The 17,304-nt window shown below is 44.4% G+C and overlaps 1 protein-coding gene across 4 annotated transcripts in view; it reads left to right on the plus strand.

Moving 5' to 3' along the window:
* Positions 1–11,225: 11,225 nt before the first annotated feature.
* wdr17 (WD repeat domain 17) overlaps positions 11,226–17,304 on the plus strand; it is a 162,394-nt gene continuing 156,315 nt past the window's right edge. For all 4 annotated transcript variants that reach the window (XM_068029317.1, XM_068029318.1, XM_068029320.1 and 1 more), the window contains exon 1: positions 11,226–11,330. The gene's annotated coding sequence lies outside the window, so the exon portion shown is untranslated. The remainder of the gene's footprint in view (positions 11,331–17,304) is intronic.

The following is a 17,304-nucleotide window of genomic DNA, read 5'->3' on the forward strand; positions in this document are numbered from 1 at the left end:
TTGTCCTAGGAGGAAGTGAGGGGTTTAAAAATTCAGATACCCCCTCAGTGGCCTGCCTTTGGTGGGCATTGTGTGCCAATTAGCCCTGCAATAAGATAAATGAGAACAAGGCTTCCAGTGGAAATTGTGTGCTGAGTGGCATGGGAGAGGAAAGGGATGTGGTGGTATGAAACTGTATTACTGAAGGATGGAGATTTCGAGTTTTTCTTGCCAGTTATTATTGTTAAGGGACCTGCATAGTCATTGTGCAGGATATGGAGTTAGAGCTACCCTTAACCAGAGTGCAGTGTGAAGAGTTAGTTTGGGAAGTGTTGCTTTAAGAGGGTAAAGACTATGGTGCTGCCAAGGGCGGCAAGGAAGAAAAGGAGAGAGTGCATGCTGAGTTATCTTGCCAGTGCTGGTCAGGTCATTGAAATTGCTGTTACTGGTACTGGTTTGCAGTCCAGTCGATCAATTGGACTGCTTTGCCCTGAATGGTGTTGAATGTCTTGAGTGTTCTTGGAGCTGCTTCCCTCCATAATCCTGACCACTATTTTGTAGGTGGCAAGAATCTTTGGGGAGTCAGAAGGGGAGAAGAATACTCAGCCTATTACCTGCTCTAATAGCCACGATATTTAAACGGCTGGTGCAGATGAGTTTCTGGTCAATGGTGACTTCCAGAATAATGATGGTGGGGAATTCGGTGATGGTAATGTCATTGAATGCCAAGGGGAGGCTGTTATGCTCTCTCTTCTTGGAGATTTCCTTTATATTAACAGATGAAATGTGGGACGGTCTATACAATATTGTGAATTTGAAAGTCTGCGGGTTATTCTGAACAACCGTCAGTACTGGGAACAGAGTTCATGTGCCTCAAACAGGGATCACCAGTATTGTCAAACACAGAGACCGTGGAATGATGCGATGGGGAAATGCCATAACCCTGAGGATCTGCACACTCGATATGTACTGGGCTCATAAAGACTTTAGAAAAATAGTCATGAGGTGCTAGCTCCATAATATGGTCTCAAGTCTGAACAGCACTGTTGAAGCTCAGTGCCCATATAAAATGAGCATTGATTGTTCAGCCTCGATGGTTCCTGTCCCTTAAAGGGATGTCTACTTGGTCGTTGCATCAAGGCACTTACTTTCAACTCAACTGATTTCATTGTTTATTTCAATGATGTTCTTGGATTTCATTTCTGCAGCTGTCACTTTAATGAATCTTATACACCTTTTGCAACCTTTGGGTGTTTTCTGAGGGAACTATAATTAAAGTGTACTTAAATAATGCCTATGGCTGCCCTTGTGAGGGCTCTCTGGCTTGCCGTGACCATTCCCATCACAGTTGCTGGCATCTGCTATGTGTGGCCTTCTCCTGCGACCAGATGGAAAAAGGAAATACATTAGAACGAGGAAGCTGAGAGAAGACGTCAATCACTCAAGTGTACAACTCACCTCCTAGATTGTGCAAGTATCTTGTAACAACCGAGACAGGAACAATGCACTGTCAATTCAGTCTCATCACTCCACAAGTCGCAGCATACTGTTAAAGTTTTCCCACCCAATTGGAAAACATCCAAATTAAACACTCTAGTAACCCCCAGAATAATACAGACCAAACCAGGTATCTTTAGACAACAACAAATTAACTATTTATTAAAACTAAATCTTCAACACTATTAAGATAAACCTATGTCGAAAGACCTTATAACTTCTTATTTTAACCTAACTCCTCCCCTTCACACACATCCATTCAAAAATCATGGTAAACTGGTTTCATGTTTTAAAAAAATGATGTTTTAAAAATTAGCTGTTTCTTAAGAATAAATAAATAAGTAAGTCTTTGTGGGTTACATTCCTGATGGCTGATGTATTCTAATGTGAAAATAATCAAATGCTACTGAAAATCTCCACGTGGATTTGATGAAATAGTCTGTTATTGATAGGTATTCAAAACACTTCGGCTGCAGCAGGCATCAAATAGCTCCTTCAACGATGAGCACAGCAATAGGTCAACTTGAATTTCAAAACCGACAGTCTCTCAGTCAAAACTTTACTTCAGTAATATAAACGGTCTCTTCAAAGGGTTATTTACTCCTGAGGCAGTTAACCTGGCCTGTAGCTCCTTGTAGAATTTTTGCTGAGAGAAAATAGACAGCTCTTCAGTTGCACGTTTCGCTGGTGAGTCTTTCAAAACTGGTTCAGACTGGTTTTTACACAGTTAAGTGGAAACGTTATACCATGTGACCTCTCTCTCTCTCTCTCCTGCTGTTGCCTAGGTAACAAAATGCAGCTGGCACACTGTGCCTCAGAAATCCAAAAGCTTCTTTCCCTGTCTTAAAGGTACACTGTTTTTAACAGAGTCTTAAAGGCACACTGTTTTAATCTGAGGAGAAAATAAATACAGTTCCCTGACAATCTGAACAAAAGAACATGCTGGCAGATGGTGCAGGCAACATACTTGCTGCTGGCACTTTCTCCCATTTCAGTGGCCACAGAACAAATGCACTGTGATGGCAGCAGTACAGAGTGGGAAGCGAAAACAAGGATATGGCTGCATGCCTGCGCATTTGGAAAATAGGTGAATGGCTGCTCGAGTGCTGATCATTCTCTCTGTGTCAAAAACAAAGAACTGTGTCAAGCTTACACTGAAGTTCTGTGAGCATAAATTATAAGACATTATAAGAATTGTTTTTCAAATTGTGATAACGTTCATCATTCAGAGACCTGTATGGTTCCTGTCCACCTGCTCCCATGACTTATGGACAGGTAAAACTACATTGATCCTTTCTGCCACTTCCATCTACGCCACTGTCATGTTGCCCTTCAAAGAACGATGACTCTCCACATCAACAGGGGCTCCATCTGGCCAACACATCCTGGAACAGGATCTATAGAGCTGCATCTTGAAATTGTGCTGTTCACATAAGCTTAAAATTAGAGCTAGACCATTCAGGGGTGACGTTAGGAAGCACTTTTTCACATAAAGAGTAGTGGAAAACTGGAACTCTCTTCTAAAAAGCTGTTGAGGCTGGGGGTCAACTGAAAAGTTTAAAACTGAGATTGGTAGATTTTTGTTAGGAAAAGATGTGAAGGGTTATGGAACCAAGACTCAAGAATGTCCTGTATTTATATAGGGCCTTTCACCACCTCAAAACATTCACAGCCAATTAAGTACTTTTGAGCATAGTCACTGTTGTAATGTAGGAGACATGGTAACCAACTTGTGCACAGCAAGCTCTCACAAACTCCAATGTGATAATGATCTGATAATCTGTTTTACTGATGTTGGTTGAGGGATAAATGCTAACACTGGGGATAACTCTGCTGTTCTTCTTCAAACAGTGCCATGGGATCTTTTATATCCACTGGAAAGAGCAGATGGGGCCTCGGTTTAACATTCCCTCTGAAAGGCAGCATTTCCAACAGCACAGCACTCCCTCAGTACTGCACTGGAGTGCCATTGTAGACTTTGTGCTCAAGTCTGTGGAGTGGGGCTTGAACCAGAGGAGAGTGTGCTACCAACTGAGCTACGGCTGACATTAAATACCCTGGAGCTCTTGCGGCATCAGTTGAGTTTGTCAACACTCGGGGGTTAAGATACAGATCAGCCATGATCAAACTGAATGGCAAAACAAGCTCAAGGGACGGAATGGCCGAACCCTCATTGCTATATTTCTACCGTTTCCTCCGCTCAGTAGCAGAACAGCATTAAGAAAGCCTTGGTCCAAATGCTCAATCAAAGCACTACTTTAGTCTAGTGGCTGAAGTGCTAAAATGATATTGTGAAAACAGCTGACCTTGCATTACTGTCCAGAGACAACATGAAGGCAGTGCCCGAAAGCAAAGCTGCTGTCGCATCGGGCTACATAATCGACTCCCATGTCGTCTTTCCTTTGTACATAAATGAGAAGTATTGGTTTAGTGGAGCAGGAGTGATCTTTTTGCTTCAGAGTACCAAGCCTGTGCAGAAGAAGCGATATCTACACATAGCTTTATGTCTGATTTGATGAACATAACTGTCGCTGTTCATGCGTCAGGCCTCTTCCATAATTGAATGTGAAATGGGAAATGTTTTGATTTTCTTAGTGTGGTTTTCCTTGGGAGGCAAATAACTGTCTTGGAGCTCATATTCCAGCAGAGTTTGTAAATTGGTACTGTACGAGGCATAGCTTAATACTGGAGAACAATTTGAGTCCTCTGTCAGCAAAGTCAGATTTATCACGCTGGGCGGTGAGTAATGATCTTTGCAGATACAGCAATTAAAGTACATTGTGTGTGTGTGTGTGCGCACTTTAGTGGGAAACATGAAGTATAACTCTCTTACCTTATAAGTCTCTTACCTTCCGGGAGCGGACCTGTGTGCGAGCAGTCGAACCTCTTCCAGCGCGCCTGAGTTTTGAAAAAAAAAGGCAAACAGTGACATCAGAGGAGAGCTGCATGCTGATTGGTTGGTGAGTAGCAGCTGTTAGAATATCTTTAAAAAAGGGAAAGTTGTTTTATTTGTTGGGAAAAAAACTCTGGTGTTAAGGTGAGTACCACTAAAGCTTTTTTCAAGGACTTTAGATTGAAGTGGGTAGAACAAGGCCCCTCGTATAATTAGTATTTTTTAATTAAGGGAGTAACTAATTAACCTAAGGGTAAGTCATGACAGAAGAGCTCAGCCCCGTGCATTACTCCTCCTGCGCTATGTGGGAAATCAGGGATGCTTCCAGTGTCCCTGGTGACCATGTGTGCAGGAAGTGTATCCATTTGCAGCTACTGGCGACCCGCATTACGGAGCTGGAGCTGCGGGTGGATTCACTGCGGAGCATCCGTGATGCTGAGGAAGTCATGAATAGCACATTTAGTGAGGTAGTCATACCGCAGGTAATGGCTGCACAGGCAGAAAAAAGATGGGTGACCACCAGACGCATGCGCATGCAGGTAGTGCAGGAGTCCCCTGTGGCCATCCCCCTCTCAAACAGATATACCGCTTTGGATACTGTTGGGGGGGATGACATCCTAGGGGAAAGCAGCAACAGCCAAGTTCGTGGCACCACGGAGGGCTCTGCTGCACAGCAGGGGAGGAAAAGGGTTGGAAGAGCTATAATGATAGGGGATTCTATCATAAGGGGTGCAGATAGGCGTTTCTGTGGCCACAAACGAGACTCCAGGATGGTATGTTGCCTCCCTGGTGCTAGGGTCAAAGATATCTCGGACATTCCGAAAGGGGAGGGTGAGCAGCCAGAGGTCGTGGTCCATATTGGTATTAACGACATAGGCAGGAAGAGAGATGAGGTCCTGCAAAGTGAATATAGGGAGTTAGGCAGAAGGTTAAAAAGCAGGACCTCTCGGGTTGTAATCTCAGGATTACTTCCTGTGCCACGTGCTAGTGACGGTAGGAATGGGAGGATTAGACAAATGAATGCATGGCTGAAGAGCTGGTATAGGCGGGAGGGCTTCAGCTACTTGGATCATTGGGATCTCTTCCGGTGCAGAGGTGACCTGCACAAGAAGGACGGGTTGCATCTAACCTGGAGGGGGACCAATATCCTTGCGGGGAGGTTTGCTAGTACTACTCGGGAGGGTTTAAACTAGTCTTGCAGGGGTGTGGGACCCAAAGTAATAGCCTCTCCGATGAGACAGTTGAGGCAAATGTAGAGGTTAAAGCAAGCAAGTCCAGTAGGCAGGCTGGGCAGGGGCAGGACAAGGAGCGTGGAAGGTCTGGTCGGCTAAACTGCATTTACTTTAATGCAAGAAGCATTACAGGTAAGGCAGATGAACTCAGAGCATGGATCGGCACATGGGATTGTGATATTATAGCTATTACGGAAACGTAGTTGAGGGATGGGCAGGACTGGCAGCTCAATGTTCCAGGGTACCGATCCTTCCGGCATGACAGAGGTGGAGGTAAGAAAGGAGGGGGAGTTCCACTATTGATTAGGGAGGACATCATGGCAGTACTTAGAGAGGATATCCTGGGGAGAACGTCCAGCGAGGCCATATGGGGAGAACTTAGAAATAAGAAAGGGGTGATCACTTTGATGGGATTATACTATAGGCTCCCCAATAGTCAGAGGGAAATGGAGGAGAATATATGTAGGGAAATCACAGATAGGTGTAGAAATTATAGGGTTGTAATAGTAAGTGATTTTAACTTCCCAAATATTGACTGGGACTGCCTTAGTGCGAAGGGATCAGATGGGGAAGAATTTGTTAAGTGTGTCCAGGATAGTTTTCTGAAGCAGTATGTGGATGGCCCTACTGGAGAAGGGGCGACACTCGACCTCCTCTTAGGAAATGATGGGCAGGTGGTTGATGTGTCAGTGGGGGAGCACTTTGGGACCGGTGACCATAACTCTATTAGCTTCAAGATAGTTATGGAAAAGGATAGAAGCAAAATACTGCGGTTGCTGGAAATCTGAAATAAAAACAAGAAATGCTCGAACCACTCAGCAGGTCTGGCAGCATCTGTGGAAAGAGAAGCAGAGTTAACGTTTCGGGTCAGTGACCCTTCTTCGGGTCACTGACCCGAAACGTTAACTCTGCTTCTCTTTCCACAGATGCTGCCAGACCTGCTGAGTTGTTCCAGCATTCCTTGTTTTTATTTTGGAAAAGGATAGGACTGGTCCTCAGGTTGAAGTCCTAAATTGGGGGAAGGCTAATTTCGATGGCATCAGACAGGAACTCTCAAAAGTTGAATGAGAGAGGCTGTTTATAGGTTAAGGGGTGTCTGGAAGTGGGAGGCTTTTAAAAGTATGATAGGAAGAGATCAGGGCCGGCATCTTCCTGTTAGCTGGAAGGGCAAGTCTGGCAAGTTGAGGGAACCTTGGTTGACGAGGGATATTGAGGGTCTGGTCAGGACAAAGAAGGAGGCATATGTCAGGTATAGGCAGCTGGGATCGAGCGAGTCCCTCGAGGAGTATAGGGGATGGAGGACTACACTTAAGAAGGAAATTAGGAGGGCGAAAAGGGGCCATGAGATTTCCCTGGCAGATAAGATAAAGGAGAATCCTAAAAGATTCTGTAAATATATTAAGAGTAAAAAGGTAGCTAGGGAGAGAGTAGATCCCCTTTAGGATCAGTGTGGCAATCGATGTGTGGAGCCACGGGAAATGGGCGAGGTCTTAAATGAATACTTCTCATCTGTATTTACCGTGGAGAAGGTTATGGAAGCTAGTGAGTTCAAGGGAGGGAACACCGATATCCTGGAGCATATCAACATTACAAAGGAGGAGGTGTTGGAGGTCTTGAAGTGCATTAAGGTGGATAAATCCCCAGGGCCTGACCAGGTGTATCCTAGGATGCTCTGGGAAGCAAGGGAGGAGATTGCTGGGGCCCTGGCAGAGATTTTTATATCATCATTAGCCATGAGTGAGGTACTGGAAGACTGGAAGATAGCTAATGTTGTGCTTTTATTTAAGAAGGGCAGCAGGGATAAGCCAGGGAACTACAGGCCGGTGAGCCTTACATCAGTAGTGGGAAAGTTATTGGAAGGGATTCTGAGAGACAGGATTTATATGCATCTGGAAAGGCATGGTCTGATTAGGAATAGTCAGCATGGCTTTGTGCATGGGAAATCATGTCTCACGAATTTGATTGAGTTTTTCAAGGAGGTGACCAAGAGGATTGACAAGGGCAGGGCGATGGACGTTGTCTACATGGACTTTAGCAAGGCCTTTGACAAGGTCCCGCATGGTAGGCTGGTCCAGAAGGTTCAAACACTTGGGATCCAGGGTGAGCTAGCAAATTGGATACAAAATTGGCTTGGTGATAGGAGGCAGAGGGTGGTAGTGGAGGGTTGTTTTTCACATTGGAGGCAGGTGACCAGTGGTGTGCCACTGGGATCGATGCTGGGCCCTCTGTTGTTTGTCATATATATTAATGACTTGGATGTGAATGTAAGGGGCATGATTAGTAAGTTTGCAGATGACACCAAAATTGGTGGGGTATAGTGGACAGTGAAGAAGGTTGTCTAAGGTTACAACAGGATATAAATCAACTGGGAAAGTGGGCAAGGGAATGGTAAATGGAATTTAACGCAGACAAGTGCGAAGTGATGCATTTTGGGAAGTTAAACCAGGGCAGGACATATACAGTGAATGGCAGGGCCCTGGGGGGTGTTGTTGAGCAGAGAGACCTTGGGGTGCAAGTACATAGTTCCTTGAGAGTGGCAACACAGGTAGGCAGGGTGGTGGAGAAGGCGTATGGCATGCTTGCCTTCATCGGCCGAGGCATTGAGTACAAGAGTTGGGACGTCATGTTACAGTTGTACATAACGTTGGTTAGGCCGCATTTGGAATACTGTGTGCAGTTCTGGTCACCGCACTACAGGAAAGTTGTGATTAAGCTAGAGAGGGTGCAGAAAAGATTCAGAAGGATGTTGCCTGGTTTGGAGAGCTTGAGTTATAAAGAGAGATTGGATAGGCTGGGTCTGTTTTCCCTGGAGCGAAGGAGGCTGAGAGGGGACATGATAGAGGTATATAAAATTATGAGAGGCATAGATAGGGTAGATAGCCAGAGTTTGTTTCTCATGGTAGGGGTGACTAAAACTGGAGGACATAGAATTAAGGTGAGAGGGAGGAGGTTTAAAGGGGATCAAAGGGGTAAATTTTTCACACAAAGAATAGTGGGTATCTGGAATGAGCTGCCTGAGGAGGTGGTGGAGGCAGGAACAGTAGCGACATTTAAGACGCATCTGGACAGGTACTTGAATGAGCAAGGCATAGAGGGATATGGAATTAATGCAGACAGGTGGGATTAGTATAGATAGGCATTATGGTCAGCATGGACGCGGTGGGCCGTAGGGCCTGTTTCTATGCTGTACGACTCTATGACTCTATAACTCGAGAGCTTAATATTTGTAAGCTAACCGGTGCTGGAGCAGCTAATAGTGCACAGATCCAGCGATAGACTAATGTACATCAAAGCAGCAGGATGTACAACTGTACTTCCACCAAATATCAAGACTTTCCAGCTTTGAACCTTAATATTTAAACCAAAAGTTTGGTCAATAGTTTTTTAAAAATCAGAATCTGGATTAGGGGTGGAAATTACTGCTGTCATGCAGCTGTTGAACACACTTGTATAGAGCTCCTCTCTTGGATATCTGTGGTTGTATTGAGGGAGTGCTGCAATGTCGGAAGTGCTGTCTTTCGATTAAGGTGTTAAAACTGTGGCCCTGTCTGCCCTCCCAGGCAAATGTCAAAGTTCCCAAGGCAATATTTTAAATAAGTGCAGGGGAGTTACCCCTGTGGCCCTGGCCAATGTTTACCCCTCATTCAACATCCCAAAATACACATTATCTGGTGGTTATCACATTTCTGTTTGTTGAAGCTTGCTGTGTGCAAATTGGCTGCCCATTTTTTTTATTCGTTCTTGGGGTGTAGGCATTGCTGGCACAGCCAGCATTTATTGTCCATCCTTAATTGCCCTTGAGAAGGTGGTGGTGAGCTGCCTTCTTGAACCACTGCAGTTCCTGTGGGGTAGGTCGGGAGTTCCAAGACCTTGATCCAGTGATAGTGAAGGAACGATGATATATTTCCAAGTCAGAATGGTGTGTGACTCCATTGCAACAGTGACTACACTTCAAAAATATTTCATTGGCTGTAAAGCGCTTTGGGACGTCCTGAGATCATGAAAGGCACCATGTAACTTCAAGTCTTTATGTCAGCAGATGTGTTAACCTGGGTCTTGAGAATGGTTCCAGGGATAAGGAACTTCAGTTATGTGGCGAGATTGGAGAAGCTGGGTCTGTTCTTCTTGGAGAAGAGAAGATTAAGGGGAGTGATAGAAGCGTTCAAAATCATGAGGGATCTGGACAGAGCTGATAGGAAGAAACTGTTCCCATTCGTGTAAGGGTCGAGAACCAAAGGACACCGATTTAAGGTGGTTGACATGAGGAAAAACATTTTTACACAGCAAATAGTTTGGATGTAGAATGCACTGCCTGAGAGCATGGTGCAGGCAGATTCAATTGAGCTCTTCAAAAGAGAATTGGATAGTTATCTGAAGAGAAAAAATTTGCAGGGCTATGGGGAGAAGGCAAGGGGAGTGGGACTAGGTAAGTTGCTCTTAGTGAGAGCTGGCACGGACAAGACGGGTTGAATGGCCTCCTACTGTGCTGTGAAAATTCTATGATTCAAATGTCCCTGTTAAAATAGGAGAGGGAGGAATTTAATTGGAGCTTGTGAAGTGCCCATACAATATAACAGTCAATGGTTACTTCTAACTTTTTCAGCTTGGTGCAGGGACTAGTTTTGTCAAAAGCCACATTGTTGTTAATGCTGATTTTCTAATATCATGCTAAGCATGGTGGTCCAGCAGTAATTTACCAAACACCGTGAATACTAAACTGAAGCAACAAAATCATTCAACTGCCAGTCAATTAGCTTCTCGTAAAACACTCCTGGTATGATGGTAAACAAGGAGGCACTTCATCATTTACATTCACAATGCTATGATAAACTGGGGGAGTACATTTGTAACATGTTACCTAGCTGACTAACTTCCATTTCAGGATCTGCTGTGGGTGAGTTGAATAGTAATTTCTTTCTTTATCTTCCCTCTCCTTGTTCTGCCCTCTCCTAATGGTATTGACCCACTGCTGGGTGAATGGTTCAGCACTGGCTCTCAAATGCGTCAGAAGAGTTACTTTCTTCCTGTGTGGCCTTAGATATTGAAGGCTATTTGACTACAAGGGAGTGGAGCCTGATTATGTCCTCATCTGATCTTTATATTTTTATACGTAAACACAAGTTCAAACAGGAGCAGCTGGATAAGACCAGGAGAAGGAAGTCTGACTGATTTCCTCACCCCCCCCTCCCCCACCCCTCATCACGCTCCCTTCCCTCATCCCCACTACCAAGTTCAGGGTCATTAAGGCCAATCTCCTCTCCTCTCCCTTAATTGTAGTAGTAGCTGAGATTCAGTGGGGGCCATTTTAAAATAAATCATTGAGTAAGAAACCCACGGGATTGGGCAGAATGCTGGATTTACGCCAACATTACTCTTATTGATTCTCTTGTTTACTCTCTGGTTCCTCAGGCCTGTGCTAACAAAGGGGTCGCACAGAGGTCAGGATAAGGGAGGATATGCTTATGTCTACTTAACAAGCTGTCATTGAGCCTGTGGCCTCGATTGGATGTTTCCTATCCCTGGTAAGGAATGTTTTGTTTGTGTCATCTCCATGGTTGAATTATGACTAACCCTTTCCTTTCCTAGAATTCATTCTGACTACTTACTTCATTTGGAAGACACATTCAAGGCATTTCTCCTACAGAGGGTTGCACAAGAGGCCAGAGTGCGAGGAACAGAAAGTTCCAGGGCCTGGGAGTTAGGGCTGGAGTGTTACAGAGGCAGGAAAGGTAAGGGATTTAAACACAAGGATGTGTAGAAGTAATTGATTTTTTTGGATAAATGTTGTAGTTACCAGTTAATAGTGAGAGAAAATACTTTTCCATTTTTAAGACCCAGTGACAATATCAAGTGCTCGCAGGTCATGTGCTCAACATGACTAGTTCACCTATTGGAACTTTGATTTCCCCTTAGAAAACCATGAGGATTGGTGTCGGATAAAATGAAAATCCTTTAAATAAAGATTGTTCAACTTGATTTAACTATTAGTTTCCAATTGAATTTTTATTTTAAAAAATGAAAATATATTGTTTGATTTTATAAACTGATTTGAGGGGGGTGATCTTTAACTTCAGGCACTTGTCTGAAAATTCCAGTGCAAGTGATTAATGCTAACTTCTGTTACTGGATCTAACATGACTGTCCTTTCACTCTCAGATGGCATTGTGGAGATCTTGATGGGATAGGTCATCAGGTGGAAGGGGGTACTCTTCCCAAGTGACAGGCGCATATAATACAATATTAATACATAGGGTCGATGCTTTAAAAGTCTGATAGGTGTGTACTAACAAATTAAAACTTAAAAAAAAATAATTCTCAGGATATAGGTGTGGTGAGCATGGCCAGAATTTGTTGCCCATCCTTAGTTTTCCTTGGAAAAGTGGTGGTGGACCGCTCTCTTGAACCACTGCATTCCACGTGGTGAAGTGCTGTTAGGCAGAGAGTTCTAAGACTTTGACCGAGCCACCATGAAGGAGCAATGATATATGTCCAAGTCCAGATCGTGTGCTACTTGAAGAAGAGGTACTTGGAGGCACTGGTGTTCCCCTGCACCTCCTTCCCTTGTTGTGGATGTTCGGTTTTTGGAGATGCTGCTGAAGAAACCTCGGCGAGTGGCTGCATTACATCCTGCAGATAGTGCGCACTGCAGCCACAGTGGTGGAGGGAATGAATGATTAAGCATGCTCAGGTGGATGCAAAAGATCCCATGGCACTAGAAAGAAAGAACTTGCGTGTATGTAGCGCCTTTCATGTCCTCAGGATGTCCCAAAGTGCTTTAAAGCCAATGAAGTGTAGTCACTGTTGCAATGCAATAATGAACAGATAATCTGTTTTAGTGGTATTAGTTGGGGGATAAATGTTGACCATGGCACCAGGAATAACTCCCTTGCTTCAAAGTAATGCCGTGAGATCTTTTATATTCTCTAGAGGAGCACAGACAGAGCTTTTAGCTTAATGTCTCATCCAGAAATTGGCACCTCCAACTGTGGAGCACTTCCTCAGTGTCACACTGTAGTGTTAAGCAATATTACATGTTCAAGTTATTGAAGTGGGACTTGAACCTACAACTGTCTAATGCCATGGCAACAGTGCTACGTACTGAGCCACGGCTGACACTATTCAATGAAGGACACGTAGGTTCTCCTGGCCAACAAATATTCCTCAGCTGCCACCACTACGAACAGTTTACTTAGTCATTTATCTTGTTGCTGTTTATGTTGCTGAGTTTGCCTTCATTACAACAGTAGCTATACTTCAGAAGTACCTCATGTGCTGTGAAGCAACGTGTGTTGTTCTGAGGTTGGGAAAGGTGCTATAGAAATGCATATTGTTTCCTTCTTTCCTTTGACCTTTTCTTCAGCAGCTATTATTTCTGATTGTTCAGGCTCCAAATCCACAGGAGAATGGGGGTGGGGCAACCCCAGCGTAAGTGTTGGGATTCACCTACCGAGACCCTGTTCTGTTGACTCCGGTGGACGTCCAGGGGTAAATTCCCTATCTTACATGATGCTGGCAGGTGCCTACACCCTAGAAGCACAGCTCTGGTACCTGCGGGCCACAAAATGCAAAATAGTGTTGTGGAAAGAAAAATGCTGTGCCCCCGTTCGGTTGTTCCCTTTGTAAGGGAATGGCATTTAAATAATATATGTTCAGGCTGTGTTTCTTTGAGGGTCCAGACTATATGTAAGATCTAGGTTCGGGAGTCACAGATACCCACAGAACAACATAAGAACATAAGAACTAGGAGCAGGAGTAGGCAATTCAGCCCCTCGAGCCTGCTCCGCCATTCAGTACGATCATGGCTGATCTCATTTCGGCCTCAACTCCACTTTCCTGCCCTTTCTCCATAACCCTTCAACCCATTACTGGTTAAAAATCTGTCTATCTCCTCCTTAAATTTACTCATGTTCCGGCATCCACTGCACTCTGGGGCAGTGAATTCCACAGACTCACGACCCTTTGAGAGAAGTAGTTTCTCCTCATCTCTGTTTTAAATCTGCTACCCCTTATCCTTAAACTATGACCTCTCGTTCTAGATTGCCCCACAAGAGGAAACATCCTCTACATCTACTTTGTCAATCCCCTTAATCATCTTATATACCTCAATTTGATCTCCTCTCATTCTTCTAAACTCTAGAGAGTAAAGGCCTAAACTGCTCAATATCTCTTCATAAGACAACCCCCCATCTCTGGAATCAATCTAGTGAACCTCCTCTGCACTGCCTCCAATGCAACTACATCCCTCCTCAAGTAAGGGGATCAAAACTGTATGCAATACTCCATGTGTGGTCTCACTAATGCCTTGTACGGTTGCAGCAACACTTCTCTACTTTTATATTCTATTCCTTTAGCAATAAATGCCAAAATTCCATTTGCCTTCCTTATTACCTGCTGTACCTGCATACTAGTTTTCTGTGATTCATGCATGAGGACACCCAGATCCCTCTGCACCGAAGCACTCTGAAGTTTCTGTCCACTTAGATAATTTGCCTTTCTATTCTTCCGACCAAAATGGATAACCTCACACTTATCCATGTTAACCTCCATCTGCCAAATTTTAGCCCATTCACCTAACCTATCCATATCCATTTGTAAATTTCTTATTTCTTTATTGCAACTTACTATCCAACCTATTTTAGTGTCATCTGCAAATGTGGCTATTGTACCTTCTATCCCTGCATCCAAGCCATTAATATAGATTGTAAATAGTTGGGGCCCAAGGACTGAACCCTGTGGCACCCCACTAGTTACATCTTGCCAATCAGAAAAAGACCCATTTATCCCGACTCTCTGTTAAGTTCATAATGTGACTTTAAAGAAGTTTATTAAGAAGCAACAGTTTAAATATAATGTACAGGTTAAATAGACAGAAAAAGCATAAGATTGTGACAGGTGAAAACAATTTACCGGTCCCAGATTGGATGAACAGATGGGGGAAGTAAGCGGATGCTGATCTGTAGCTGGCAGTGGCAGTCTCCTCAGAATAGTTTACCGGTCCCGGATTGGACAAACGGATGGAAGAAGCAGAATGTTGCTGAGATCTGTAGTTGGCAGTGGCAGTCTCTTCTGCTCCCGGTCTACTTGAGCTAGCCAGGGTGTTCGGCCGGAGCCAGCATGGATCCACCTTGAGACGATCTTTTTCATCAGAAGTACTTTTTCCCTCTTGAGAGCCCGTTTATATACCTTATTTCTCGGGTCTGTTGTCTTGAACAAAGAACAAAGATAATTACAGCACAGGAACAGGCCCTTCGGCCCTCCAAGCCTGCGCCGATCCAGATCCTCTCTCTAAACATGTCGCCTATTTTCTAAGGTTCTGTATCTCTTTTCTTCCTGCCCATTCATGTATCTGTCTAGATACATCTTCAAAGACGCCATTATGCCCGCATCTACCACCTCCGCTGGCAACGCGTTCCAGGCACCCACCACCCTCTGCGTAAAGAACTTTCCACGCATATCCCCCCTAAACTTTTCCCCTTTCACTTTGAACTCGTGTCCTCTAGTAATTGAATCCCCCACTCTGGGAAAAAGCCTCTTGCTATCCACCCTGTCTATACCTCTCATGATTTTGTACACCTCAATCAGGTGCCCCCTCAACCTCCGTCTTTCTAATGAAAATAATCCTAATCTACTCAACCTCTCTTCATAGCTAGCGCCCTCCATACCAGGCAACATCCTGGTGAACCTCCTCTGCACCCTCTCCAAAGCATCCACATCCTTTTGGTAATGTGGCGACCAGAACTGTACGCAGTATTCCAAATGTGGCCGAACCAAAGTCCTATACAACTGAAACATGACCTGCCAACTCTTGTACTCAATACCCCGTCCGATGAAGGAAAGCATGCCGTATGCCTTCTTGACCACTCTATTTACCTGCGTTGCCACCTTCAGGGAACAGTGGACCTGAACACCCAAATCTCTCTGGACATCAATTTTCCCCAGGACTTTTCCATTTACTGTATAGTTCACTCTTGAATTGGATCTTCCAAAATGCATCACCTCGCATTTGCCCTGATTGAACTCCATCTGCCATTTCTCTGCCCAACTCTCCAATCTATCTATATTCTGCTGTATTCTCTGACAGTCCCCTTCACTATCTGCTACTCCACCAATCTTAGTGTCGTCTGCAAACCTGCTAATCAGTCCACCTATACTTTCCTCCAAATCATTAATGTATATCACAAACAACAGTGGTCCCAGCACGGATCCCTGTGGAACACCACTGGTCACACGTCTCCATTTTGAGAAACTCCCTTCTACTGCTACTCTCTGTCTCCTGTTGCCCAGCCAGTTCTTTATCCATCTAGCTAGTACACCTTGGACCCCATGCGCCTTCACTTTCTCCATCAGCATACCATGGGGAACCTTATCAAACGCCTTACTGAAGTCCATGTATATGACATCGACAGCCCTTCCCTCATCAATCAACTTTGTCACTTCCTCAAAGAATTCTATTAAGTTGGTAAGACATGACCTTCCCTGCACAAAACCATGTTGCCTATCACTGATAAGCCCATTTTCTTCCAAATGGGAATAGATCCTATCCCTCAGTATCTTCTCCAGCAGCTTCCCTACCACTGACGTCAGGCTCACCGGTCTATAATTACCTGGATTATCCCTGCTACCCTTCTTAAACAAGGGGACAACATTAGCAATTCTCCAGTCCTCCGGGACCTCACCCGTGTTTAAGGATGCTGCAAAGATATCTGTTAAGGCTCCAGCTATTTCCTCTCTCGCTTCCCTCAGTAACCTGGGCTAGATCCCATCCGGACCTGGGGACTTGTCCACCTTAATGCCCTTTAGAATACCCAACACTTCCTCCCTCCTTATGCCGACTTGACCTAGTGTAATCAAACATCTGTTCCTAACCTCAACATCCGTCATGTCCCTCTCCTCGGTGAATACCGATGCAAAGTACTCGTTTAGAATCTCACCCATTTTCTCTGAGTCCAAGCATAACATTCCTCCTTTGTCCTTTAGTGGGCCAATCCTTTCTCTAGTTACCCTCTTTCTCCTTATATATGAATAAAAGGCTTTGGGATTTTCTTTAACCCTGTTTGCTAAAGATATTTCATGACCCCTTTTAGCCCTCTTAATTCCTCGTTTCAGATTGGTCCTACATTCCCGATATTCTTTCAAAGCTTCGTCTTTCATCAGCCGCCTAGACCTTATGTATGCTTCCTTTTTCCTCTTAGCTAGTCTCACAATTTCACCTGTCATCCATGGTTCCCTAATCTTGCCATTTCTATCCTTCATTTTCACAGGAAGATGTCTCTCCTGCACGCTAATCAACCTCTCTTTAAAAGCCTCCCACATATCACATGTGGATTTACCTTCAAACAGCTGCTCCCAATCTATATTCCCCAGCTCCTGCCGAATTTTGGTATAGTTGGCCTTCCCCCAATTTAGCACTCTTCCTTTAGGACCACTTTCGTCTTTCTCCATGAGTATTTTAAAGCTTACGGAATTGTGATCACTATTCCCAAAGTAGTCCCCTACTGAAACTTCAACCACCTGGCCGGGCTCATTCCCCAACACCAGGTCCAGTATGGCCCCTTCCCGAGTTGGACTATTTACATACTGCTCTAGAAAACCCTCCTGGATGCTCCTTACAAATTCTGCTCCATCTAGACCTCTAACACTAAGTGAATCCCAGTCAACGTTGGGAAAATTAAAATCTCCTATCACCACCACCCTGTTGCTCCT

This window comes from Heterodontus francisci, chromosome 4, assembly GCF_036365525.1.
Source record: "Heterodontus francisci isolate sHetFra1 chromosome 4, sHetFra1.hap1, whole genome shotgun sequence".
In the NCBI taxonomy this organism is placed as follows: Eukaryota; Metazoa; Chordata; class Chondrichthyes; order Heterodontiformes; family Heterodontidae; genus Heterodontus; species Heterodontus francisci.